Raw genomic sequence first — 27,337 nt, 5'->3', positions numbered from 1 at the left:
TCATAATGAAAGGATTAGGCTCCTCTCTAACTGAGATTGAAGATAGTTCATTTACATGCTCACCTTTTTCTAACCTTTCCTCCAACTAAATCAAGCCACCTTTCTAGGCATTTCAGAAGGAAAAGAGTGTATTTAATATATAGGACACATATATAGGATATATGGTTAACTGAACTTGCCAGTTATTTTTACCAAGCTTTTTTTAAATTCTGCTTTCCTATGGAAACAATGCTTATCCAGTCATGTTATTGCTATGTGTGTGCATCCAGCAAATTGTAAACCCATTTGCCATTTTCAGTTCACATGCGGCAGAGTTTTGAACCTCAAACATAAAGAAACCCTTGCAAGTTTGGGGAAAATGGATAAGTATATTCAATAAAGAAACCTTATTAAGGCCCTGACAGTGGGAAAAGCTGTAGCATGAGCTGAAGCTGAGGAGCTCAGACAAAATGCAGTGGAAAGACACTTATGTGGGAAAAGTTTCAGCTGAAGTTTATGCTTTATTAAATCTCACAAAGTTAAATAACCCCATGATACAGATCCATAGGAAATTAGTCTTCATTCATTCTAGTGCTGATAGAATGAGCTGTATAAGCAGGATTTAGACTCAAGAAGCATTACTTTGATTTGTTTTACTGATGCCTTGTAACAGTTTATTATTTAAAGATATCTATAATTTTTAATGTTCAAAGATTTTTTTTGTTTCCTTTCATTATTCTCCATTCCTATCACATGTCTTGTGGATATTGCTGAGACAGCTTTATTTGCCCTAGGTATGCAAAATTCCCTTCCCATACTACAAGGAGTTTTCCTTTTCAGGTTCAGTGACTATTCTAACATACCTGAAGCTGCCCTGGCCTCTTCAGTGCCTTTCTGTGGAGAGTCAAAGGACAGGAGGGACGGGAGGAAGCAGGGCAGGAAAAATGACTTATCAAGTTTTTGTTAGGTTACACAAGGTCATCCACATAGGAAGCCTTTTCAGAAGGGCTTAACTTTCCTTTTCTGTCTAGTACAGTGCCCCAGGTATTCCCCCCAACCCTGATGAAATACACACTTGAAAAAATAACATTGTTGAGGTACTTCACACAGGGGTTCAAAGACACGAGATCTATTTCTTATTTCAGTGTATTAGAAGGTCCCTAAGGGCACCAACAGGCCTTACTTGCCTTGACCAGCCTCATCAGGGACCTGCCCACGGGTCTAGAGTCCCATTTAAGCTCAGGCCTGTAAGTACACCTCTGCCTCCTCCTGTCACATACTGTTCTGACCTACTGATTGGATTTGTTGGATGGACCTTGAACAGATATTATTTGTGGCCTTATCGCTAGTCCTGCCTCTGGCTCTGTTTCCTGCTGTTTCTGACTGAACTTCCTGGCTGGACCATGGACCTTACTCATTGCCTTGGACCTGTTGGTATCACCACCTCTGCCCAGGATTGCATCCTGCTGGTGGGTCACTGATCAGTCTGGAGTGCTGAGGTCACCTCTGGCCCCTGGAGCAGTCCTACTCCTGCTGCTCCCTGACAAATAAACTCTGCAAAAGCTATTTTAAAATTAAGCATATATAAATGAAATACATAAATATGCCTTTTTATCTGTTAATACTAGTAGCAGTTTCACTTGAAGTGCTTAACATAAGAAGAGCTTACTTATTAAAAGAACTAATTAGTGGGTATGTGTTGTGAGATTTCGGTTTCTTATTCTATTGAAATATTCTAATTGATGGCAATGGAGAAAAAAACAGCTGTTCTATCTATGAACTTTCTCTGTATTTCTAATGAATCTTTGAAGCAACCAGCCAGATTGCTTGTGTAAGCAATCAAGCGTTTTGAGCAAAATCATCAGTACCTGCTAGGAGAAGCCTTAGGTTAAGTTTCTCATAACATCTGGCCAAGAAACACAGTATAAAATCATTTAGAAAGAAAGCACTAATCTAGTGCAGTGTTTACTTTTATAGGGCATCTGATGCATAGTTCTGTCATCAAGACAAATGGATATTAAAATACAGGAATTTAGATACGACTAAGTTTGGTTTATTTAAACTTCCAGTTGATTAACATGGGGATGTAGAAAGGCGATATCCAAAGTGACTGATAAAGTCAGTTCCATCAAAAGCTCAACAGCCATTCACTCAGCAGCCACAGTATTTTCCTATAGCTAGAATAATGTGATCCTTCATAAGCAAAGTCATTAACATTTCACCATTCTTCTCCTCTTGTACCAGGGACACTGAGGTAGAACTGAGACAGGGTCACATTTCTGTCATGGTTCTGGCATGTTATGGATTACTGAATCGGGCATCCTGTTGTCTGTATCAGAATACAGTGTTTTAATGGGATCTAAAATATGCCACGTGGGTTAGAAATGAATATTATACAACTGCTGTAAGTGAGAAAAGAAAGAAAGTGTGTCGGAGTGGGGGGAACGGGCCCGGAGTAACGATGAGTCTCAATATGAGTATGGTCGTTCTCCTTTACTAGAGTTTACACAAAGTATATATATCGATAAGCAATATGCATGCGCTAGCAATAGTTACATGATTGGTTACAGTTTCTGTCCACGCGCATAAAGCGGATACATGATTGGTGCAAGGTTGCTGTCTACGTTCCGTCGACATTTGTGGAACCTAGTTCCGTCCAGACTTGTTTATCAGTTTTGTGAATACCTTCTTTTGTAGTGCTCAAGGCCGCTATACGGCCACTTTCAGCAGGCTTCAGCAGGCTCACTTGCCTTGGCCTAGATAAGGCTGCCTTCAGCAGGCTCACTTGCCTTGGCCTAGATTCCTTCCTCTACCCCGAAGACGGGATTGCTCATCCCAATCAGAGCATGCCCTCTCTCACTTAACCATTCCCATAACCATTCCTCCATCAAAAGTGTTTTATGATCTGGGGCCAGAGTCCCTGGGATATCCACTTTCAGAACAGATTTTACCAGAATTCCAAATTAACAGTTAAATATTTGAAAATCTAGTTTATATTTAATGTTTGCTATGGTCTTGTTTTCATCTCCCCTCCTCTTTTCAAATTTAAATACCCCTCTTGGCTTGGATGGGAAGCAGAAGTGCTGAAATATCTAATCTTGTAAGACTTCCAGCCCAGCTGTGGAGAATCAAGTGGCCTTAGACAGTTGGAATACAGTTCAAAAGAGCATCCACAGTTTTTGGTGTTTGTCCAAACGTTTAGACTCTTTATGGTTTATCCATCACTCTTTGTAATGTATCAGAAAGTAAACATACTCTGTCAATGAGTAAAAAAGATATGAAAGTAAATCTGTTTCTGACCCTCCTGTCCACTTGCAGACATGAGTCTGACTGAATTCAATGGGAGTTTCACTCAGGGAATGGCTTCATGATTAGACATCTGTACTGCAAACAAGATAATATGTATTATTATATGTATGCTGTCTCTCCAGAATCAATTACAAGTGAGAAAAGAAAACTGTGAATATAATAACTTTCCCATGGACAGAGACTGTATGATTTCTACTGTTTATCTATACAATATGGTTGTAGAATTTAGCATAGAAGAAGGAAAGCAAAAAATAAAAAGTATGGGCAAAGGGAGAAAGTCCATTTTCATATGGCATTTGAAACTAGAGGAAGGAGCAAGCAGTAGAAAAACCTTCTTTTCCTTTGAGTCAGAGAACCTGGTAAAGGGGCTGAGAACAATACTCTACGATTGCCCTAGAAACAGACCATAGAAAATCTATTCAGTTTTTGAAAAGCAGTGAGATAGGCTTTTCTTGACTGGCAGAGTGAAGGATAAATGAATTCTTTCATCCTTGCCCCTTGCATAGAATGAAAACTTGGCACTAGGAAAAGTCATTTGGTATGAACGTTATGGCTCTGTCTATAAAACTGTACTAAAGTGGCCCCAGGACTATCTTAACTTATTTCACAGGAAGTATCTGGAGTGGCCAACTAGTTGGCCACAAATAGGCCAAAGAAGAAACTCTTGATTTGTTGCAGACTTTACAGGTCACTAATTGGCACAGTTCCCTGTAGTGTGTTTCCCCTGTACTCTGTGCAGTCTCTCTCTGTGCCTCAGTGGTTCCCAACATGCTGGAGGTGCCTGCAGAGGTACGTTAAGGATGTGTGCTGGAGGGGGCTGAAAATCGGGGTGGTGACTCCACTGCACCCAGTGCTGTCTTCTCCTTAAAACTCCAGCAATCCTGCTGGCTCCAGTGCAGCAGGGAGAACTGCGGTGGGGACTGGCGGAGATTTTCCCTTGTCTTACCTCTCCCTTTGTAATCTTGGGTTGAACTGAAACCTTTGAGCAGTGGGAGACAGTGAAAGTGGCTAATCAGTCTGTGAAGAGAGGAGAAGTGTGTTGTTCATGATGCTTCAGGTTGCTCCTAGGGCTAACAGGCTTCATCAGGTACAAGATAAAAACTGTCTGTTTTTTCAGCAGTGAATTCCTCATCTAAAGAGGACAACTATGAATAGTAACAGTGAGGTACTCACAAGAGATATAGCCATTTTAACTCATTTAGTATGTTTGAGAAGTCCTGATTTACTCCCTGCTACCCAATAGGGAGTAAAATCCTCATTTTCCATAAATATAGCTAATTCTTTATTTCCAAAATTTCTAAATGTCAGATGTTTCTACAAGCTCTTCTAGAAGAAAAATGATGCAGATATAGGTCTGGAGGTGAGCCAAAAAGCTGAGTTGGATAGCAGAGTCAATAAGACAGTCTAGGTGATGATAACCATTTACACATAGTAGGTGGGAGATGCCCATTTAGAATGAAACATTTTGGTATACACTGGAAATACTGTTATTATACAGAACTAGAAAAAGTGCATTGTAGAAAGGTGAGTTTAAACTCAAGAAGGACAGAAAGGTACTTCAGTTTCTCATGAATATCATCATAAAGTAGGCGTGTGCTGCTATTTCATATCCTTGATAAAAAACTATCCATGTTCCCAGTAAGGAACTTTGTAGAGATACATTTGTGGAGACACCTGTGTAGAGAGGAACACATAGAGATACCTTTTGGAACTGGTCGTCTGAAAGTATTGTGGGAAATCCTGGAGATCTTTCAAAATATATTAAATCTGCCAAGAATGAGATAGGCATAGTCAATCCATTGTTAGGATTTTTTGAATGTTTTTTAAAATTTTCTGTACTCCTTAAACTCCTCCCAGTTCTCATCTTCATGGATTCAGGAAGCTTGTGACCAGTCATAGGCCCTACGCCAGGACAGGTAGTTCATGTGTGGTGGCTTCATGTGATACACATAATATACCTGTCCATACACGTGCATGTCTACTAGTATATAGTAGCTATGAACATTTTTAGAAAGGCATGTGACTGTGTGTGGGGCGGTGGCAGTAGTGGCAGAGGATAGTATTTGGAAGAGCAAGTGGCAAGCGTCTCCTCACGAAGCTGCTGGTGAACACCTGTGGCCTTCAGTGTGTGTGCTTCAGGGAGCTGGAGCTGTGTGGCCACTGCAGTAGTCATACAAAGATCTTCTTCCCTCCTCACACACACAGAGGCACAGTTGCATGCATTCCCTTTACCTTCACATGGACTTTCTCCTGTTAATCATGTCAGCTTGCCCAGGCTAGTATTATGAAAGCAGTAGAACATGGGGGATAAGACTGGATCATCACTATACACCATGATTTACCTGTACGTGGGAACTGAAGAGGGAATTATAAGAAGGTTGTAATGATTCAGAGGTTCTATTCTTTACTGCTTCTCTGCAGAGCTAATTCAAGATTTAATCATCTATATCTTAATGCATATAAAAGTTTGTCAAGTCATAGCAATGAAATTTTAAACAACTTAATAGGTTTTAGTATCAAAAGTAATTAAAATATACCAGTCTAAAAATAAGTTAATCTGCTTGATAAGATATAGCCCAATTCACAGCTGGAAATCGTTTTTCTTTGAAGCACCACTAGCTACACTGCTGGAGAAGGCAAAAGAAAAAATCTGAAGATCTTTTTTTGTTATTAAATTTATTTTTCTTTCTATTCAAGATATTTTCCTAATTAGTAGTTTTCTCATCCCTGAGGAGATTGAAAGAACTTTTCCTTTAATATAACTAAAATGTGATTGAGGTCAGAATTTAAATTCAGATAATATAGCTCTTTGCAGTAGTTTATATTGAAACCAAACTCCAGTGCAGTAACAAAGAACACTTACTTTCACTTTAGAATGAAATCATATGTACACACTAGATCACTGATACTTGGATCAAAGGACAGAAAAATGTTTAATACTGTTCATGAAGTTATTTCAGTTTTATGAATCCAAAGTTAGATGTTATTTCAATTTTTTTTATCCTCAACTTTTTAAATTACAGCTTACTGTTCAAGACATACCAGTAGGTCAAAAATAATAATAATGTTTTACAAAGAGGCTTGGATTGTCAGACTTTCATAATGTATTATTACCGAATTGAAACAAAATCAATAAATGAATCGGGGAACTAAGCCTGGGGGAAGGAAGGCAGGTTGGCAGAGAAAGTTATTCTGCGGGAGTACCTTATAGGATGCAAAAGTCACATTTACAAACAATGACAAATTTACTGACTGAAGGTCTTCTTTTTGAATGTACTGATTATCTTTCATGTGAATATATATGAAGTATTTACAATTCGTACATAATCTGTTAACCTGGAGCATTGGTTGAAATGATGAGACACATCAAAGTGACCCATCTTATTTACACAGTTGAAAGGTTTACAGAAAATTAAGATGTAGTCACAGCTTGAGCAGTCTGTAGCTACTGCTCTGATATAGTTAACCAGCTGTCTGAAGGAGTAAATTACAATATTGTTCTGTGATGACAATTATGATGACCCCTCTTTTTGGCTGTTACAAATTTTATTGTTGTTGTTATTCTATTTCTCATATAAATCATCCTAACATTTCTGCCTTTCATAACCCAAAGCATGTTTGAATCAGAAAGTGTAGTATATTTTCATATTCCATTTTTCATGTGGTGTTCCTTTGATGTGTTATCAGAAAGACAACATTGTAAATGCTGCTTTTTTTCTGCTCTGTTCCCTGTGTGTACTTCTGTGGATGTAATTACTTACCATAGGTTCACTGAAGGAAAAACATCTGAATAGAAGAACTAAATGTATGTCTTGCACATACATCAACAGAATTGTTAACTCAGCTTCAGCCATGGGTTTGTAACCCTCAATTAGATATACTACAGTGATTTGTCAGGAGGAATGGAGAGTCTAGCCTGCATTACCAAACCAGAAGAGAGCTGTATATTGTTCATTTTTTATTTTCCTATTTTCATGTCATGTATCATTTCATAATTTATGTTTATTTCAGGTTTATAATTTCTCTCTCTTTCTCTGTGTGTAAGAATAAGCAAGGTGTGATAGATATTTGTAAACTAATTTCGAAAGAGATCTGGAAACCAAAAAGAGATCTTGGAATCCCATTGTGCTATTTTAAAGATGTTTGTCAGGTCTGAATTGAACTTTTAGGTCCAAACGTATTTAGGTGAAAACTTATATTGCACAGATTAACGGTCACTGCAGAAGCTAAGCAAAAAATCTAATAAAAATTGAGAATATGTTTTTTTTTTAAAAAAATCAGTTTTGCAAAGTACATCATCCATTTTAGTGACTAAAACTGGGTTTTAAAAAGTGTGTGCAATGCATACCAAGAAATACCTGAGAAAGACAGTCTATGAACCTCTCATTAATGTAAGGCCTAACAGCCTTAGAACTTTTATCTCATAATAGCCTATGAAATAGGGTATTATTATTCTTTTTGCATAGAACATGATTAAAGTACATAGATTATGATCTGGCATGAAGTTATAAGAATTCCTCTGATGACAGACTGGAACTTGCACTTGTGTGCTAAGGCCATGCCTTGACAACTGAATCTTCCTTCAGCTAAAATCAAAAGAACATCAAATACCTCTCTATTTGAGTATGATATAGAAATGTCTGAACAGTTCTTCAGAATACCCCTTATGGATTTGGGAGTTAACTCATCGAGGAGCAGAAAAGTTACCAGTCATATATTTTTGAAGAACAAATTGCAAATATGGAACCATGCAAATAGCAGTGGAAGTGGCGAATAGCTTGCAAGTCATTTCCCAAAGGAAATAAATATCACTAATTTAGACTATGAAAAATTCCAGTCCATCAACACTGAATCATTACAAGGAAATACACATCCAAGGTCTTAGGGGAGCAGAAAAACTACAAAATAAAACTAACATAGCTTTTGGTATCATTGGCAATGTCTGCTAGGACAATGCCAGGAACGATTATATTACGAGACTGAGTCAACTGTTCACCACAGGAAAGGCCTAAAGTTTATTGGTATTGCACTATTAGGGAGACACAGCTATAAACTATAGCATCATATCATACTTAGACAAGGAATGAAGTAAAGACTCTTTTAATTGTATCAGTCCATCTTCTTTCATGTGCTTTCATTTAAAGCAAATGTTATTCATTAAAGTTAAATTAATAAATTAAATGGTGGGTTACTGTATGCATACTTTACAGTTCCTAGCTATTTTATAAGAAACAAAAAAAAATCCCAACAATTAGATATGACATTTAAACTCGATAGACACAAGCAAATACTTTCAATTCAAAGCATGACAGGCACCCCTACCTTACTTCTTATCTTTTATATATAGTTTAGTAAAGCTGGTTCTGTATTCCCTCCCAACCAGAGAAGACTCGCTCTCCAGCTTTTTAGAGCCTAATTTTCTTAGAATCACAAATAAATGTAAGAAAGGTCTCTAACTGAGGAAACGCCTGAAAAGATCCATGTATTTTTCTCTGAATTCTATAAAATAGACTGAATAAGCCTTTAAAAGGCCAAAACCAACAATATGATAGTATCATGTCTCTGTAGCACAGGATCTTGACATATCCATTTCACTGTTGATAGTAAGCAACCCACCAGGATCCTGCTTTTCAGTAGTAAATGCTGAGTATTCTCTGATGTGGAGCTAAAACACAGAACTGTTCATGATTTAAAATTTGAAACCATTTCCCTTTGGAAACCTGGGAAATGAGAGGCATATTTTGTCTTTTGTTCCAATCAGAAGCTTCAAAATTCCAGTCTGTGTTAGTGATATTTCTCATTCTTGTATGCAGTAGAATGAGTCGTCTCATAGAACTTTGCCATCATACACACAAATATAATTTTAACCCTGTTTTCTTTTCCTTACTTCATTTCAAGAACTCTGGTTTTTAATGAAATTTATCTATGGAAAAGTTAGAAATATAAAAGAGGGAAAAAAAGGGACAATGACATCATATATTTTGTTACAGTTCCTGACAAGAAAAGTGGCTTTGTAGACGCCAATTCTCTATGACCACAGAATAATATCTGAAGGTCCAGAAATGTTTTGCCCAAATTCAGGAGCCTGGATTTAGACAAATTTACAAATAATTTTGAAAGTTTATTCCTAAATCACTTTCAGAGTTCTTTGCTACTAACTAGCTATCAAGACTAAGAGCAGCAACACAAAAATGCAATTGTGTTTTTGTGATGACAGGAGCCATACACAATAGGTAGTTAGGCAAAACAAACAAAAATAATTCAGCTGAGTAACCAATGAATCAGTCTAATTTAAGGCTTCCCAATTCAGGTAAGTGACACTTTTATGCCTTAAAAAGGCCAGACTTTGAGAAATTAAGGAAACTTTTTTATTAACTCAGCTGAATCAATTGGGCTGAGAAGATTACAGAATTAAATTATGGTGAGAATTTCTTTGAAATTAGTGATAAAAGAATAATTGGAGTTTGTATCTCAAAAAAAAGGGGACAAGTTGTAGGACAGGACTCCAGACTCGGCTCGATAAACAGCCACTTCAGAAAGGATATTAAGAGTCAGCAGAGAAAGCTATGTCTTAGAGGTCAGGAAGTTTAGAGGAAATGAGAACTGCCAGAAGTCAAGCTGAGTCAGACCTTGCAAAGGAAATTAAAACAAAAAGCAAAATTTCTTTAGCCTTAGAAATTAAAAAAGAACAAGGAAAACAAAGTGAACTGTCACAACATTGCAGGAGAGGGTGGATATTGATGATAACCTGTCAATGCCCCAAAACTCAATGAATACTTTGCTTCATTTTTGAATGGATGTGTCAATCATTAATAAGCACAAGAGAGAAGAAATGAAAGCACTACATCTAAGCAGAGGCAAAACTCAAAGACAGTAAGGAACACACATTAGTAAAATCAAGTAACCTCCATCACAAAATTCTTAAGAACTGTGACAGAAAGCTGCAAATATAGATATCCGGAAATAGACCTCTAGTAGATTTAATAAGACCTAAAGCAGATTTAATAAACCTCTCAAAATCAGCGTTGTGTCATCTGACTATAAAAGAGCTAATATAGTACCTCTTCAAGAAAGGAAGAGCAAATAATAGATTTGCCTGATCTCCGTATGATATAATATACCTTAATAATGAAAAAAACAGAAAGTAAATGAATTGAAACAAAATTCAATTTCTATTTACAAAAGCAAATTATTCCAGAAAAAATATTGTTCTTTGAAGATATAGCTAATGTAGTTGATGCTGCTGTTGATGTTGTTATTTTTAAAGAACAGCAAATAAAGTAAATCATATCTAACATCATCTCCCATTTCATCACACTTATTACATTTGATGATGGAAAAAGGACCATAGTAGTAGAATTATGACCAAAGACTTTGCTAATGGGATAACAGGATACAAAAGCAGATTATGTTAAAGAAAGAGGCTACTGTAGTAAATACTTAAGAATCAGTACTGCATTTGACTTTATTTTAGATTTTGTTAATCAAAAAGGTATGCACCTGAAGAGCTGGTTTTGGTAATAACCTTGCACTAGTGAATTTCACTGGTAACACACAGTTGGAAGGCATCATCAGTAACAAAGAGAATCAGAATATTATGTAGGAAAAAATAAATGACATTAAGGCCTAGAGGAAGAGAAATGGGATGAAAAGTAATAGAAACAAAATGGAGAGGCATGTACCTGGAGACTAATCATCTGGTCACTCAGCTTTTTTTTTAATTGTTGAAGAGGACAAGGATCCTTTTAAAACTTAAATGTGATCTTATGACACCATGGTAGAAGGAATTGGTGAGACCTCATAAACAGAAATTAGGAGATCTCCAAACCAGTTAAAGAGTTAATTTACAAATGACATTATTTGAGACAGTTGCTTGTGAGAAAAGAGGTCAGCCCTCTGGTTCTTATATCCCTTTCCAAGCATTTGTGTTGAACAATGTAGCCTTCTGGGGGATGTTTAACATGCAGGTCTGATCAGCTCATGGACTGTCCCATACGAACAGGACTCCATGGCTTATAGACCAGAACTGGATCATGCTTGGCTAACCTGTCACAGGAGCAGAAGATCTTGAGTGTCTCTGCACCCATGTGTACAGATATCTAACTATCCACTGTCTATAGCAATCAAGGTGGTCCTATTTCTTCCCTGTGCCCACAAGATTTCTTTATAGCAATATGCTTGTTAGCTGTAATAACGTGCTTGCAGGTTGTTCTACTTTTCATGAAAATCTTTTGTTAATTTGAGGCAGTGAGCACAGAGGAATTGCAGATAGTAGCACAGTTGGACATATTTTTTAAAACAGCAGCTTCTTTAAAATGATTGCTGGCCATGCATTTGTTTGAGTTATAATAATGAGAGCCAAAATTGATGACATAATGGTTTCATGTTGTCCTTGCCAACAACTTGCACAGCTTTAGTTGCTGAAAAGTTATTCCCCTCAAGGCTTCAGGGATTCCTTTTAAAAATCAGTCTGTTACAATTTCACATATAAAACAAAACTTGGTAACTCTTGACTTCTGCTTTGTATTATCAATGGGATGAAGAAGAAAACTTGTTTCCCACTAATGCATTTTTGATTGTTATAACCTTAGCTGAAAATGCTCTGCTTGGCTATCAAAATCTATTGTTTACTGAAAATAGCACCCACATTGTAACCGAGGTGACAGTATATTTGTAGCAACTGGGGTTTATGTGGAATCTTTTACCCATTTTTCCATATCTCTGAAGTGTACAGAATGTTAGAATTGGCATGTAGCTTTAGTTTGGGGTTTGATTTTTTTCAGCTTGAGCTGGAAACTATTAACCATTATATGTTCCACACTTCTGAACAAGCAATGGTGAAGTAACTCAGAAATGATAAGAATCATTGATCCAACCTGGCAATATCAATATGATGTGTTTTATTTTTTCTTTATTCTTATTTCAGTTGTAGCCTCCTGGCCTTCATTCTGTCTTGTTCTTGTATGTCTGATATTCATATTTCTCACTTATATGTCATCAGGGTTCATTTTGCTGGATTTGGGAAGACTTGTGTCTTTATGAGCCAACAAGATGATTCTATTTTTATATTAGTATCTTTTAGGCAGCTGTTGTAACTTGTCTGGTATGACACCAATGCTGTGATGCTACTACACTGGGTTTTGGGGAGTCGGCATATCAGTTTGTGATTCTCAGAACTGGGGCCTATGAGGACTCATTACAGCAGCTTTGGTCACAGGGGTAGTGGCCCTGGAGGAAAGGCAGTACATGCTTGCTCAGAGCATAAGAAAGTTGAGCTGAGATTGCCCTGCACCTCAAGAATCAGAATCAGTTTTCTATCCAAATTTCCTCTACTGATGTTTTCTGACAGATGCTTTCTTTTGCCAAGATATCCAGGAAGAGTAAGAGAACTTTTCCTTTTCCCTAAATCTAGCTGCAAGTCCCTGTATGAATTTGAAAGAAACAATGGCCTAGAGACAGGGATGCTAGTCTACAGCTTTGAAGACTGAATCTCTCATCCTTTTCTCCATGGCAGGGATCTTAGCCCCTCTGTGACTTACTTCCCTGCTCATGAAACTGGCACCAAAGCATCATTATCCTTCATGGGTACTGTGAGTTGCCATATAGTAATGACAGGACATTCAGCTATTGTAGCAAGAGAGGCTGAATAAGGCCCATGGAAAGGTAAAATAGAATCTATCTTGGATTATGCTATTTTTTTATTATTATTATTATTACTTATTGGCATTTTTAGAGACACAACATCTCAAGAATAGCCCCTGTATTTTATACATTGCATAGTTACATGGACAGGTCAAGACAAGGAAATAAAATCTAGTCCAGTGTTTTGTTGAAGCTAAAGAAAAATGATCTGTGGCACTAACAGAAGCGGGAGTGAAGAACAAAACCTGATTTTGGAATAAAGAGAATTTACTACATTCACCCACTAAAAATGAATGTTTCCTTTGTGTTTTTTTTTTCTTTTTTTGCTATCTATTTCTTTCTTTTTCACTTAAGACATTTCTTTCACTTACAACTCCATATTGCCAAGTTCTCTTCAAATAAATTGCACTGTATTATCCAAGATACTACTGCTTTTCATAGAGATGGTTAGCTCCAGGCATTTCTAAATGCAGCTGACTTGGGGTCCAACTTAGCACTGTAAGATTTGCTGCTTCCTTATTTCACGATTTGACTTCTTCCATCATATCAGAGTCATTCCTCATTAAGCATCCATTTTCTCCTCATGAGTCTGCTTGTCCTAGTTTATAAAAATTCTAGGCATTTTTACAAAACTTTATTAGATACCTCAGTGGGAAGAGTTGAATGGGGGAGCCACAGCTAGATAGTGTTCTCTCAGACATGCTGGATCCAATCTTATCTAAACTACTATATAGCTGATACATGGACTAAAGTGTTTTAAGTTACCTAATCAGTGGCCTGAAAATTTAGAGCTGATATTGAAATTTCATCCTCTATTCCACTGTGGTAAACAGGTATTAATTAACAAGCTTTTCAAGCAGTCCATTTTTTAGTATTGCCATGTCTAAAATACAGTTGTCATAAGGCTGAAGTTCCAGGTCTAAGCAGAAGGTTGATGGAGTTTGGCAGCTGAGGCTTCTGAATTTACTTTATAAAAACCTATGGGATTAGGCTATTTTTGTCTGAGAAGGAACCTTTTTTTGAAGAAAGAATATCATGCCACTTTAAGTTGCACTGGACAAAATACATCTTCTCAACTAATTCATTACTAATTCATTGCAGTTTTCACATGCTTCAGCGGTTGGGACTTGGTATGTACAAAAGAACATGTATGATGCAAAGAAGCATAGTTTATATGTATATGGGAACTATCACTACAAATATTTCTGACTAATTTGTCCATCATGAAGTGAAAAGTTTTATTAACTATAAGACATATAATTGCAATCAATTTTACTACAGAAAACTACAAGTGCTAACTTTTGCAGAGAAAGTTTAATTATTTATTTTCCTTATGTAATACTGAGTGAGGCCTCATCCTGAATCTTCTATGAAGTCCTAGGAAGGTGCATGAGTTATTTTCATGCTCACTTGGCTGCAAACAGAAGTCTGCAAAACAGAAGAGTTTTATATAAAAGCATGCAAGCAATAACTGTCTGTAGCTGGCAGCTTATAACACCACTGTCTTACAAATCATAGCAAAAGTACAAGGTTTAGAAAAATTACTTCTACCAGTATGTGTACTAGACACAAGTCCATCAGTAAATATTTATGAATGTTAATCAGTTAGCATTTAAATGGCATTTTGCAACAAAGTTTGAGCAAGCAAAGATTAAGCATTATATGAGATGAATCGGAAAATATGGAAGAGTAGTACAATGACTTAACTTGGATAGATTTGGTGTCCAGAGCTTTTCCTGCTGCAAGGTAAGAGGTTTTTGGCATACACCTTTGGTTAATTGGCCAACAGAGTACTCTTATCCAGATGTCTGGGGGTTCTTGGGGATATATGAAGCTATTTTAACTTTACATTGAGTTTTAGTAGGATTAGTATAGCAGAAACCTTTAACTTTCTGCCTAATAAACTTTATGAAGTCACCCAGGTAGAAGACACATAACTACTAAAATTCAGTTGGCATTTTGATTAATTCTGTGGCTTTTGCTGATTTTTATGCAATACTGATTTTGCAATTAGCATTTTTAAAGTCAGAATACTCTAAGCAGATATATTTCCTTTACTGCATTTCTGGGATAATTATGTTTGTTGAAATTCACCAGAATATATAAGCCACAATGTGTATATCAAGAGTATTTTGAAGTTATTTTTTCATCTTTTCACTGACTAGAGAAACTGCAGATATGTTTATACTGCTATGCCACAGACTCAGGTGCAAATATAACATATTGTACCGAATAACTACAGAACAGACCTGGTTATAAGTATCACACAAAATCTGGTTTTGACTGAAAGTGCCAGTCTGTCAAAACAAGCACAATTTGAACTGAACTCTTGTCCAGAAACGTTTCTTGTGTGCGTGTTATAATACACAGACAGAGAAGGAGAGATACCTTGCAATGACAAGTCTGTGACTGCATGGCTGAGACTCACCTTAGAGCTGGGAGACTTGCATTGCTGATTCTGAAGCCTCAGAGTCCAACAAAACACAGATCTGGAGATGGATATCATATCTTGATTTTCTTGCCTGCCGGCTATTTTTTTGTGAACAGTTGTCTCCATCTACAATATAAAGAAGAAAAAATAATAAGTAATTATGCAGAAGTCCTGGTCGTAAGTGCTTGAGCTTCTAAAAAGCTTTCATAGAGAGGAAGGTTCTCCCTAGCTCTCCTCCTGAAAATGAGGATCCATTATTATAATGCTGCCTTCCACACCTCTCCTTTCTCTTAGCTCGTATAAGTTTTCTCTCCGAAGACAGAGAAACTCTACCGAAGTGAATGCTCCAAAAGTAATAATCCTAACCTGAAGCTTAGGACTTCACTTTGCTCACAGAAGTTACTGGAACTGATGAGAAAATACTTTGCTGAGTCAGGATCCTATTGTACAATCTGGCCCTTTTAGCAAAGTATCAAAAAGTAAGCAAACAGTTTTCACACAGCAAAAGCTAATAAGCATCATTTTTCACACAGCAAAAGCTGATAAGCATTTGTTATAAATCAAATAGCAGTGGAAGATCAAATGAAGGTGGGAAGCAACCAGTACTTTGAAACTAATGCATACTTTTTGCTGGGTATGGATGTCAGAGATAGTACTCTAGTTCAAAATAAAAAAAAAATAGATGTCCATATGGTGCCTACAAGTGTGACTAACCATACTCCATGAGTGATACCTCACCTTTGGTAAATGGGATCATTTTTCTGAATATCTTTACTGAGTCTGGTACTGTTACAACAGAATTAGAAATGATTATTAAGCTTATGTAATAGATTGACTACAGTTATCTGAATAAACTTATAAGTTAGAAGAATACAGCTAGAATGCTTTATCTACATAGTATCTAACACAAAGACACCTTAAATCTCATTTGGAGTCAGGGCAGTAAAAACAAAAAATCATAATACATACACCTCAAATGCATTGGATGGTCTATCCCCATGCTTCACACTTCAGTGAGGTCTAATACATCTCTGTCTAGGTAAGTTATATCCCAACTAACTGTAACCGGTTACAGGATAGACATGAAGTCCAAATGACCTGCACAATCAATAGAAACCAAAGAGGGAGGAAATCCAGACTGTCAATCATCACATGTGAGCATGGAAAATATTGCTCTCTGGTGCCTCAAGGAAAAGTTACATGAGATTGATTCCACTCTTAATGACCATGATTACTTCCTTCACATATTGTAATAGGTTAAAAGAAAGCAAGGGCAGGACCATTAGTGTATCTGGTTATGATTTTTTTGACATTTTTTTTAAATTGGAAAATGTCAGTTCCAAGAAAGAAAGTCTTCTTATGGAAATGTACTGGGGTGTTTTTTTCCTGAAACTTTCTTTAATCTATGGTGGATTTTTCTGAAAAAAAAAAAAAAAAAGAACAAAACCACAACATATGCCTTAGAAGGTAAATGTTTTAAGTTACTCTACATCTTGATTTGAACTTGGGTTCTTTTACATATCAGGTAAGTGTCCCAACCATGAGGCTGTTGGCTATTGAAGATAATTATGTAGCTCACTCTATGCATAGATATGGGAATTTGGGTGCAAGGAGAAGTCATATAAAAATTAGAAAGCCTTAATGTTGTCCCTGGGCAGAGCAGGAAAGTTTCATCAAGACTGGATTATCAGCCAGCTCTGACTATGACCTTTTCTATTTATCATTTGGTCTCATTAAAGACCATAGTATGGCTCATTTTCCACATTCCCCTTTCAGTGTAAGCTTTCATCCTTCCTGAAGGGTACAATATGGTCTTTAGTTTTCAATTCATACAACATATTTTGAGCAGTACGTCTAATAAAGACATACACTTTCCCAGTCATCTGGTCTATTTAGATAGTGGTAGTTCATTAAATTGATGCTTAGAAAATCTGTGCCATTGGGACTCTCTTCTATTTCTGAACACAGATTTAGTACCTGCTGACAATTTTTCTGTTAATTAAGATACATATCTAAACCTGAATGTATTGTTAACAGAGAATTGCTAACTTAGTATGAGGAGGGAAAAAGGAAGGAAGAGAAAGAAAATGAAAAGACTGTTGCTGCATCAAAGTGAACTGTAAATATAAGAAAAGAAAGATTTAAAACAGTTTTGTCATTGGACGTCCTCATCTAGACTAGAACTGCAATTTTATTTTATTTAAAGTATGAAAAAGGAGATAAGCAAATCAGCTTGTATTAAACATATTCTGACAGAAATATTTGCCTTTCAGCACCCAATTAGGCAACTCTGAATGCTTAAAAACTGACCTCTTTTTCTATGTCTCTTTTATTAGAAATTTGGGACACATAGACCAAAAAATAATGAAAGGACATATATTTATTAACATTTCAGTAGGATGACATGAAACTGACCTATTTGGACCTTTCAATTGTATCAGTGTAAGAATTCTGATACTATCTTCTTTTGAATATCTCTGTGATTAATTTAGATGTGAATAAGTCTAAAACAATACACTGTTGGGCTTTTCAATGGGATTTTAGAAAGTGCCAGGTTTCTTAACTCCTGTTGGAACAAACAGAATCATTTCTGTCTAATGACTTCTAAAAACAGACACTACTAGCAGCGGAAGAATAGTGGGAGCCATCTGACAAAATTTTTTGGTTAGGCCTACACTGTGATACAGCTGTCTTCAAGTTCTGGATCAAGTTTTGGCTCTGTCTGCTACTATCTGTAGTCTCGTGCTTGAGTGTTATAGCTTTGAGATCCAGTTGGCCATCTTGCAGACCAGAGGCAGAGTATGAAGCAACATGTAAACAGGGAGTTTGCATTCAAATACAGGCTTGATCCTCCCAATCCAATGGTACAAATACAGCCAATCTGGCTCCAATCTTTCAGGTATTCTCTCTTGCAAAAAAGGTGAGAGACAAAAAAAGTAATGAAGAAAAGCAAAGAATACAGCCAGTAATTGTTTAGAAAAGGAGAAAAATTATCTCAAACTAGTGAATAATGTTTAATTAGCTAATAAGAAAATGCAGGAGAATTTATTTTTCTCCATGTCCTCAGTGAACAATTTCTCTTTTAAAATATTTCTACTGATATTATTTAGAGACTTTTATTCTTCTTATTTTCATCTTTTAATGACCTTACAGTATTATTTAAGGATCTCATTACAATGAATATCACATTTTGTTTCTCTAGTGCCTGCTCTGATTATTTGTCTGGATATCCCTGCTGTGCATAAAATTCTCAGATTACCTCAGTTCTACACATTGTAATTTTTAAATTGGCTGATGGAAGAATTTCACTGACTACACATGAACTGTTCAGTTTTGGATTTGGTGATTTACTTTTAGCGTAGTCTCATGCTGGACATTTAGAAAATACATTTTCTCATCTGGAGTAAAGCTAATGTGATTATTAACATCTGTACTGGCTCAGGTGAGTACCATGCTTTATTTGATTGTATTATGAAGATGGATCTCTTTTCCAAATATCACAGCAGCCCGAGTCATGTCTTTGGGATCTTTTAAGCAGCTGTTAAGGTACTAATAATGAAAACCTGCTTTCTGTACTGCAAGCTCTGTGCAGATGCTATGGACAACTACTTTGGGAGTAGAAAAAAAAATCCTTCAAACTGTTGAAAATCAAATCTACAGTGTAGTGAGGAGTTAAAGCTTCATGGGATAACTGCTGAAATAGCATATGTAAGCAGTTCATGAAACACAGACAAGTACACTATTATATTACTCGTTTCTATTGACTTCTAAAATCTTTCTTCTGATCCTCTCTCTCTCAAGTATCCCACTGACTAGCAAAATAATCAGATATCTTTAGTAGACAGCAGGCTAAATTCCAAGCTGCAAATCCATGCAAACTCTACATGTACTTGTTTAATTATTCTTTTTTTTTACTCCCAAGTCCATGACCTATTGTACTAAAGAACTATGAATTCAAAATGTAGTCACTGATGTGTACATCTGTCTGCCTCAAAACTTCATTCCGCTCAACTCATTGCTGCTTAAACAAGGGCATTCCCCTCTAGCAGTTAGTTAACCCCTTTGCAGTCAAGAATGACCTACTAGTGTATCACAGTCAAATGTCCAATAGTTGAAGAGAGCAAAGAAACATGAACCACAGAATTGGTTTGAAGCTCGGTGTAACCAGACTTCAATAAATTGCTGAGTGCAATACAAAATTATTCTGTCCTAGCATTCTGCATAGATAGTCCCTTGAAGTTCTGTGGTTTGGTACAGTCTTAACAGAGAAGGAATGAATCTTTGAAGTGAAAAAACTGATTTACTGTGTGAAACAGATCAAGAATTCCGCATAAATGAGGAAGCTATGCAAGGGTTACACTTTCAAAAGAAACAAGACTCTAAAACCTGTTTCATTCCAGTATTATTTTTTATAGAAAAGATTTACTGAAAGTGTGCCTTGCGTATAGATGTGCAATAATCACATAAGCATTTTACTATGCATCACTGGTACTGATATATTATGCCTTTCATAAACTAAAACATAAAACATACATATTGGAAGTGCTTTGGCTAATAAAGTACAAAGTAAAGAAGAATTTCTAAAGAAAGCAGGGAAATTATGTATAAAAAGAAGGAAAAAGGAAAAAGGTGAACTAAAGAAGAGGGAAAAAGAGGCCAGCCCAACTTTTGAAGAATTCAGATTGAATTTCATAAATATCTCTAAATTATTTTTAGAGAAGAAAACAGATGAAAAAGGATTTAAGCTTCTCACTAATACATTAGCAATTTTTTGAGCTCATTACACAAGGATACTAGAAATGCACATTTTATAAACCAGATGTTTATAAAAAAACTGTCAACAGTGACAGTTGACATTTATTACAGATTGTAAGTTATTAAGCTATATTATTCTTTGACTAGTTTTTTTGAGGTGTTAAGGTTTATTTTCTTGAAAAGTAAGTAATGAATTTATATCTTCTGGCAAAAATGAGCTAGAAATAAAAGAAAACAGATTAACCAGCTGAACTGGTCTTCCTGTGAGATGATAGGTGTCAATAATAAAGTTATGCTACTAAGCTTAGAAGAAAGTTACTGGGACTTAATCACCACAAACCAAACAGGTTAATTACCATCATGTTTAGTCTCAGTCAAGACCAGCAATGAGCCAGCCATATTCCAGCTATCTGATATAGAAGATATAGATAGCTATAGATATACTGTATTTAGAAGGGTTCTTCAAAATGCCTATTTGTTTTAACTGAAATGGTAGAACATCAGTACAGCTCTAATGAAACATGTCAAAAGACAGGAAGGAGAGTTTTACCTTTGACTCCCTTGAGGAGTTGTTATTAGCCGCTCAGTTACAAAAGGAAGCACCATTTAGCAGAGACATTTATTCTTTCAAGGTAGTGACAAAAAAATTAAGAGGCCTGGTCAGCCTAACTCCTGCAAAAGGATATTTTACAAGAACTGTCCTTGGGGAGACAGACAATTTGTCTTAAACTCTACAAAGACTTGAAAGGGTATTTTGGCTCTAAGAATTTATGTTATTTGTTGAGAGAGCAGCTGCTCTGTTGCAAGGTCTCCGTGGGAATGGATGCAGCCTCTGATGCAAGGTGTGGATGGGCAGAGAGTTTCTAAAGATGACAGATTTACCTCAACCTAGGTTTGCCTCACTTGAATTAACTGTGACGGAAAAGAACTGTCCAGGGGTGGAATGAATCCATAAGTTGGGGTAAGTGAGCTTTTGAAGAACGGATCATATCTCTATTTCAGCTGTATTGGCTCAAACCTGATATCGCATATGTCTCTCCGATATCAGGGAGGACACATTAAGCAGAGATCAGTGGTAATCTGCAAGGCTCCCTGTCGTATGCTGAGGTGTTGGAAACATGCTTGAACTACAAGGTTCGAAGAGAACATGTTATATTTATTTTTCAGTTTGAATATAAAGCACACTATACATCTTCATTGTTCATAAAAACAAAGAACAGCTTTTAGAAATTCAATAAAAATCCAAGTTGTTTCATCAAGTCAGAATTATGGCATTCTTATGCCAATATTTCAGTTTTATATATCAGTCTTCCTGGTCCCCAGTAGCAAAAATTATGGGCTGAAACATTCAAAAAATGGTGACACTGCAGACTTTAGACTCTATTGCACAATTAAGCCACTGAGCCACAGCCAGATCAATTACCAGGTTCATGGCACTCATGTCTCCTATTAACTGAAAACTGCCATGGGAAAAAGGCAGAAAAAGGGAGGTCAGGACTGATGGTTCTTAAAAAAGTCAGTGATGCCTGTGGTCACACAAAATATTGCTTTACATAACTGTTCAAACAGATTTAACTCGGGTAGATGGAACACCGTTATTCCAAAATAGAGTCCCTTAGCATATTTCTGGTAGCCATCAATGATGGATAGGTTCATCACCTGACAGAAGAAGTTTCAAATTTTCTTTATATTGTTAAAAATTTGTTTAAAGTTTTCAGCTGTTGGTATAATTTCCTGTGAGCACTTCCTGCAGTGCTCTCTGGTATAAGCAGTGCTCTCTGGTATAAGGCTTTTCATGACTGACAGCTGCTTTTGGATTCAAAGATCTATAGCCCAATCCAGAGGGGATATAGCCCTTATGACAGTACCCAATTAGTGGCTGCAGTTCTTCCATATATTGAGTCTGCAACAGGCTTGTGGGCGCTGCCCTGGAGTGGTGTGTATGCCAGGTGTGCACTGGGCTGGAACAGTTTTGTGCATTTGGCCCCTGAGATTGTGCACTTCTTAGTGCAGGAAAAATGTTATGCATAATGGTCCCCCCCTATTACTGATTAGAAAATACTCTATACATCAATATTGTAACCAAGAAGTATTCTTGCTTTTACTGCAAAGATAAAGCAGATGCATCTCATGTATGATATCCTCTACTCAGGACATCTCTCTTGAAACCTCATTAGGAAGAATGTAGGGTACTTGAATGTATTATATGCGGAGCTAGATCAACCTAAGAGTGTGGTAAAGAACACATAATGCAAGTCTAGATAGCCACTGGAGATAACGAATTCCACATTTGAGAGTTTTGTTATGTTTTTAAAGGTAAAGTTTTCAGATCAAGAATGAGAAAAAAACCTAGGAATTTTTGTCCAACTTGAAGCAATCTTATAGGCTTGATTTTCAGAAAAATACCAACTTGAAATACCAACTGAAAATACCAACTCTCAGTATATATTCCATAAAAATGAACACCTAAGATCACTTCAGAAAACTTTAGCATTAGTTCTTACTTTGTAAACTTCTGTTGAACTCAGATGATTCAGTGAAAACAAATATAAGCTCTCAGACTCTAATGACTATCTTAAAATCACAGAATCACAGAATGGCTGAGGTTGGAAGGGACCTCTGGAGATCATCTAGTCCAGCCTCCCTGCTCAAGCAGAGTCACCTAGAGCACATTTCCAAGGATTGTGTCCAGATGGCTTTTGAACATCTCCAAGGATTCCACAGCCTCTCTGGGCAACCTGTTCCAGTGCTCTGTTACCTTCACAGTAAAGGAGTTTTTTCTCATGTTCAGATGGAAGTGTCTGTGTTTCAGTTTGTGCCTGTTGCCTCTTGTCCTGTCTCTGGGCACCACTGAAAAGAGTCTGGTTCCATCCTCTTGACACCCTCCTTTTACATATTTGTATACATTGATAAGATCCCCCCTCAGCATTCTCTTCTCCAGGCTAAATAGCCCCAGCTCTCTCAGTCTTTCTTCATAAGAAAGATGTTCCAGTCCCTTCCTTAATCATCTTATAGCCCTTTGCTGGACTTGCTCCAGTAGCTCTTGTATTGAGGAGCCCAGAACTGGACACAGTACTCCAGATGTGGCCTCAGCAGGGCTGAGTAGAGGGGCAGGATCACCTCCCTCGACCTGCTGGCAACGCTCTTCCTAATGCAACCCGGGATACCATTGGCTTTCTTGGCCACAAGGGCACATTGCTGGCTCATGGTCAGCCTGCAGTCCACCAGGAGCCCGAGGTCCTTCTCTGCAGTGCTGCTTTCCACTGGATCAGCCCCCAACCTGTACTGGTGCATGGGGTTATTCCTCCCCAGGTGAAGGACTCTGCAGTTCTTTTTGTTGAACTTCATGAGGTTCTTGAGGTTGATGATTGTTAGTGGAAAAATATAAATGGTTGTCAGAACAGAACCTTGCAGTACATAACACTGCAGTCATATAACACACAGTACATACTGAAAAGCTGGCAGAATGTAGATTGGCATTTAATAATGTCACACATTCCTGATAATTTAATTTTCATTTTGTTAATTTGAAGAACATTAAAGAATCAGTGTATCCAGCTAATGGAATACATGCACATGGTCACAGTGATTTTTTAGGACCTGCGGGTGACAAAAGTGGCTACAAGGCTAAGACTAGTGTCTCCCAAAAATTCCAAAGAATATGATGATACACTTAGAATGTGATTTATGAGCCTGTGGCACATGAATTGTAAGGACAGTAGATTCATCTGTTGTCCGGAAAGATTTGTTCCCACAGAAGAACAGGTGGCGTCTGAACTCTCATCCTTTAGCAGCCTGTGCCTGAAGAAGGTATTTTTTAAGTGCACCTACATATGGACCCTGATTTAAAAGACATGCTGAGTTGCTGTATTCCTTGATAAACACTGGTCACATTCCCTTCTTTAGTCCTTTTGACGTAACAGCAGTTTGGCACTGCAGGTATTTGCACATGGTTTTTTTCTGGCTATTTTCTTTCCACTTTCAAGTGGAAGTGTCTTTTTTCAATGATCAGGCACTAAGCATGTAATTTCTACTTTGAGCACTGCAGCCTAACTTTATAGTATAAGAATAGGTAATACACACAGGGGAAATAAATGAAGTGATTGCATATTTTATTGAAACTGCAGGAAAAGGAGACTTCCCATTATAACCAATCAGCACTTATACACGAAAAAGAAGCCAAACGTAATGAAGTCCAACTAGTTCCCAAAAAGCTGGGTGGAAAAAGCCCTTCTACTAACCCCAGAGACAATTGACTCAGGAGAGTATTCCAATACATGTGGCCACGGGAAGCAAGCAGTATCACCACGCTGTGTTCCTTCGTGAACAATTTCATTCATAAAAGCTGTAGGACTCATTTGTAACTGCATGAGAGAGATATGTAAAAATGACACTTGGATAAGATGCAAACTACTTTTCTAGTAGGAAAGCACACTGACCATCATGACTATAATGCTAAGGAAGAAAACAGAAGGCAAAAGAAGAATAGGGGAGATTTAAACAAATCTATAAGACAAGATGTTCTACTTAATGTGCTCTCTAATGAATTCTCTTTTCATTTACAGATTAGCTGGGATTACTGTATGATGAACTAGATGCAAAATGCCTTTTGTTATAAATGCAGATTTGGTGTCCAATTCCTTGCCTGTTATGCAGAATTCACAATAAACAGTCTTGTCTTTTTAAAACCATTTATTTTAATGTAAATGGTATTTTGGTGACAGGGAGAAAAAGGTGAATTAATATCCCCCTTTTTCCTTTTTAAAACCAACAAAGAAATCTGGAGATGACCTGACAGTTTTTAAAAACTGTGGGCTTTCCTTGTTGGCCAGTGAAAATCCACAGAGGCCTTGGAATGGGAGCCATACTTTTTGACAGAAAAATGAGTCAATCATCTTGAAAGACAGTGTCTTTGACTCATTTCCTAAAAAAATAGTTGCACACAGTCAGATCGTACATTACGAGTCTTGTAAACCTGTGACAGTCTGAATATACATAACAGGACCAAGTTCTTGTCCACATTTCCTGGTATTTAGATTCTTTCCATGCTTTTTCCTTGATAATTTTATAGCTTTAATAATTAAGGTGTATTTAATTTTATTTTGTAAATACTGTAGTTGCTGTTTACAGAGGTGAAAAAAAGATTCTTTGAAAGAGAGAGAAGGCTCAGTATGTTTACCAAGATGATACACTGTGAAGAGGACGCAGAATGCAATGGTTAAAAATGAAATCCTTCTATTTGATCCAATCTGTTGCACGTAATAGGTGAACAACAGCTTTTAACCAATGAAGACACATCCTGTACACCACTGAGAACAGATGAAAGTGTCTAAAAGGAATGTCACTTTGGACATGAGCCCATGCCTGTACTAAAAGACACCAGGTGAGCCCCGGAATGTCTCTGGCACTAAAGCCAGCTGTCCTGGAATAGCCTGTGGAGATATGAGCAAATTATCTTGGCCTTTAAAACATGGTGAGTGGCCTCAGACAGCCTGCTGGGAATGACCCCTGATATGTTTTCACTGCTGAATTGTATCTGGAAATTGTTGTGAAAATACTAGCTGACATGGGCCAGAAGTCTGCTAAGGACCATTCTATCAATTTAGATTTATAAATGATCAGATTCTAGTGCTGGGCGACATTCCTCATCACTATTTAATTTATTAGTATAAATGTAGCCTCAACTGTGTAACCCAAAATCCATTACCCTTAATAATATAGAAATCTTCCATAAAGCTCACCATGCAAAGGAGACTCTAGCTTCATAAGGCTATTTCTATAAAACAGTGTATTTGTCCTGGAAATGCACAAGAACATGCAGCTGTCAACCATTCAGAACCTAATTTCTGGAAAGAATATATTTGGACACTCCACTATGTCTGAAAAGGTTACTATGTCTTTGTCTTCCCAGTTTCTACTTCTCTTCTTATAATCCAAAATATCTTTTTTTCCAAATATTATTTCAGTACTGAAAAGCAAGTATCTCCATAAAACAGACATACATATAGATATAGATATATGAAAAATCAAAGGCAATCATGCATAAACACTTTCTCTAAGAGAAAAGTACCTCCTATTATTGGCAATAATATATGCAGGTTTTGTTTTGTTTGGTTTTGTTTTTTCTTTTAATTGGAACTCGGACAAAACATTTGTTCCATGGTTCCTTTCTACTCCATGCTTACATACAGCTACAGTCTCAGGAGTTTACTGTGCATTTCAGGAGAACCTTTTCAACAATACTTAAATTTTTTATGCCGAACAACTACTTATAAATATATTGTGCTTTCAGGATCACATAAGTCCAACTGACTCTCAGTATCATGTAGGCACTTTTAAAAATTGTATTCTATTTATTTCTTTAATTGCAAATTTACCTAGGGTAAAAATGACTCCTTCCTTTTAGATTCAACACATTCAACAGTGATTATAGGAAAACTCAAGTAACACACTAGAAATAAAATTATAAACAAAATCTAAAAATTAATTAAATTTTATCAGAAAAATAGGAAGCCATGGATCTATATATATTCTTTTTAGTTAATTATTTTATTTAAAGGTATTACAATAACTTACTCTGTTCATTTAAAAAAAATATTTAGATGCTTAATTACTATCAAAAGTGGTGTTGGCATACCTGGAATGCAAAACCTTAATTTGCATGATATTACTGTAGTTCATGTGAATAGCTGAATGCTTATGTTTCTGTTTGTGTCATGGATTTAATGACAACAAAATTAATCAAGTTACAACAACATAAAATTGTAACAATGCTGTAGATCTTATTTTCTTGTATCTTTCAATAATGTGACAACAGGATTTTGAATGATTAGTACAGCTTTCTGGTTTTCACCTACACAAAAAACGTAATCCAGTGTTTGGTCTACATTAGTATCTGGAATGCTTTCTTAGCAATAAAATGTATCAGACAATTTTGACTCTGTGATGTGCGTTGCATTGGCTAATCAAATAATTCAGAATTCAAGAAATGTTGTACAGAGATTTCAACAGTCTTAAATTAGGTTGTGTGAGAAAAGTAATTATTTTCCAAATTTTAACATATGTTGTTCCTGCAAAATGTCCTAACATGCAAGCTGAAGTGTAGCTGTATCATCCATACAAATTATACAGTACAGTGTAACACTACTAAAAAGTATTAGTATGTGAATGATACATTGCTGTGGATGTACCTAAAATAGTAGTGTGCGGTTCTGACATAAA

At 36.6% G+C, this 27,337-nt stretch overlaps 1 long non-coding RNA gene across 2 annotated transcripts in view; it reads right to left on the bottom strand.

Annotated features, from left to right (window-relative positions):
• Positions 1-14,205: 14,205 nt before the first annotated feature.
• Positions 14,206-27,337, bottom strand: part of LOC106488467 (uncharacterized) — a 67,510-nt gene continuing 54,378 nt past the window's right edge. For both annotated transcript variants that reach the window (XR_001293183.2, XR_001293184.2), the window contains 2 exons: positions 15,359-15,487; positions 14,206-14,358 (listed from right to left, as the gene is read on the bottom strand). This is a non-coding gene — a long non-coding RNA (uncharacterized lncRNA). The remainder of the gene's footprint in view (positions 14,359-15,358; positions 15,488-27,337) is intronic.

Source organism: Apteryx mantelli, chromosome 1 (assembly GCF_036417845.1).
Source record: "Apteryx mantelli isolate bAptMan1 chromosome 1, bAptMan1.hap1, whole genome shotgun sequence".
Taxonomy (NCBI): domain Eukaryota; kingdom Metazoa; phylum Chordata; class Aves; order Apterygiformes; family Apterygidae; genus Apteryx; species Apteryx mantelli.
Note: the sequence above shows the minus strand (reverse complement) of the source record. Positions and strands in the feature narration are given on the sequence as shown.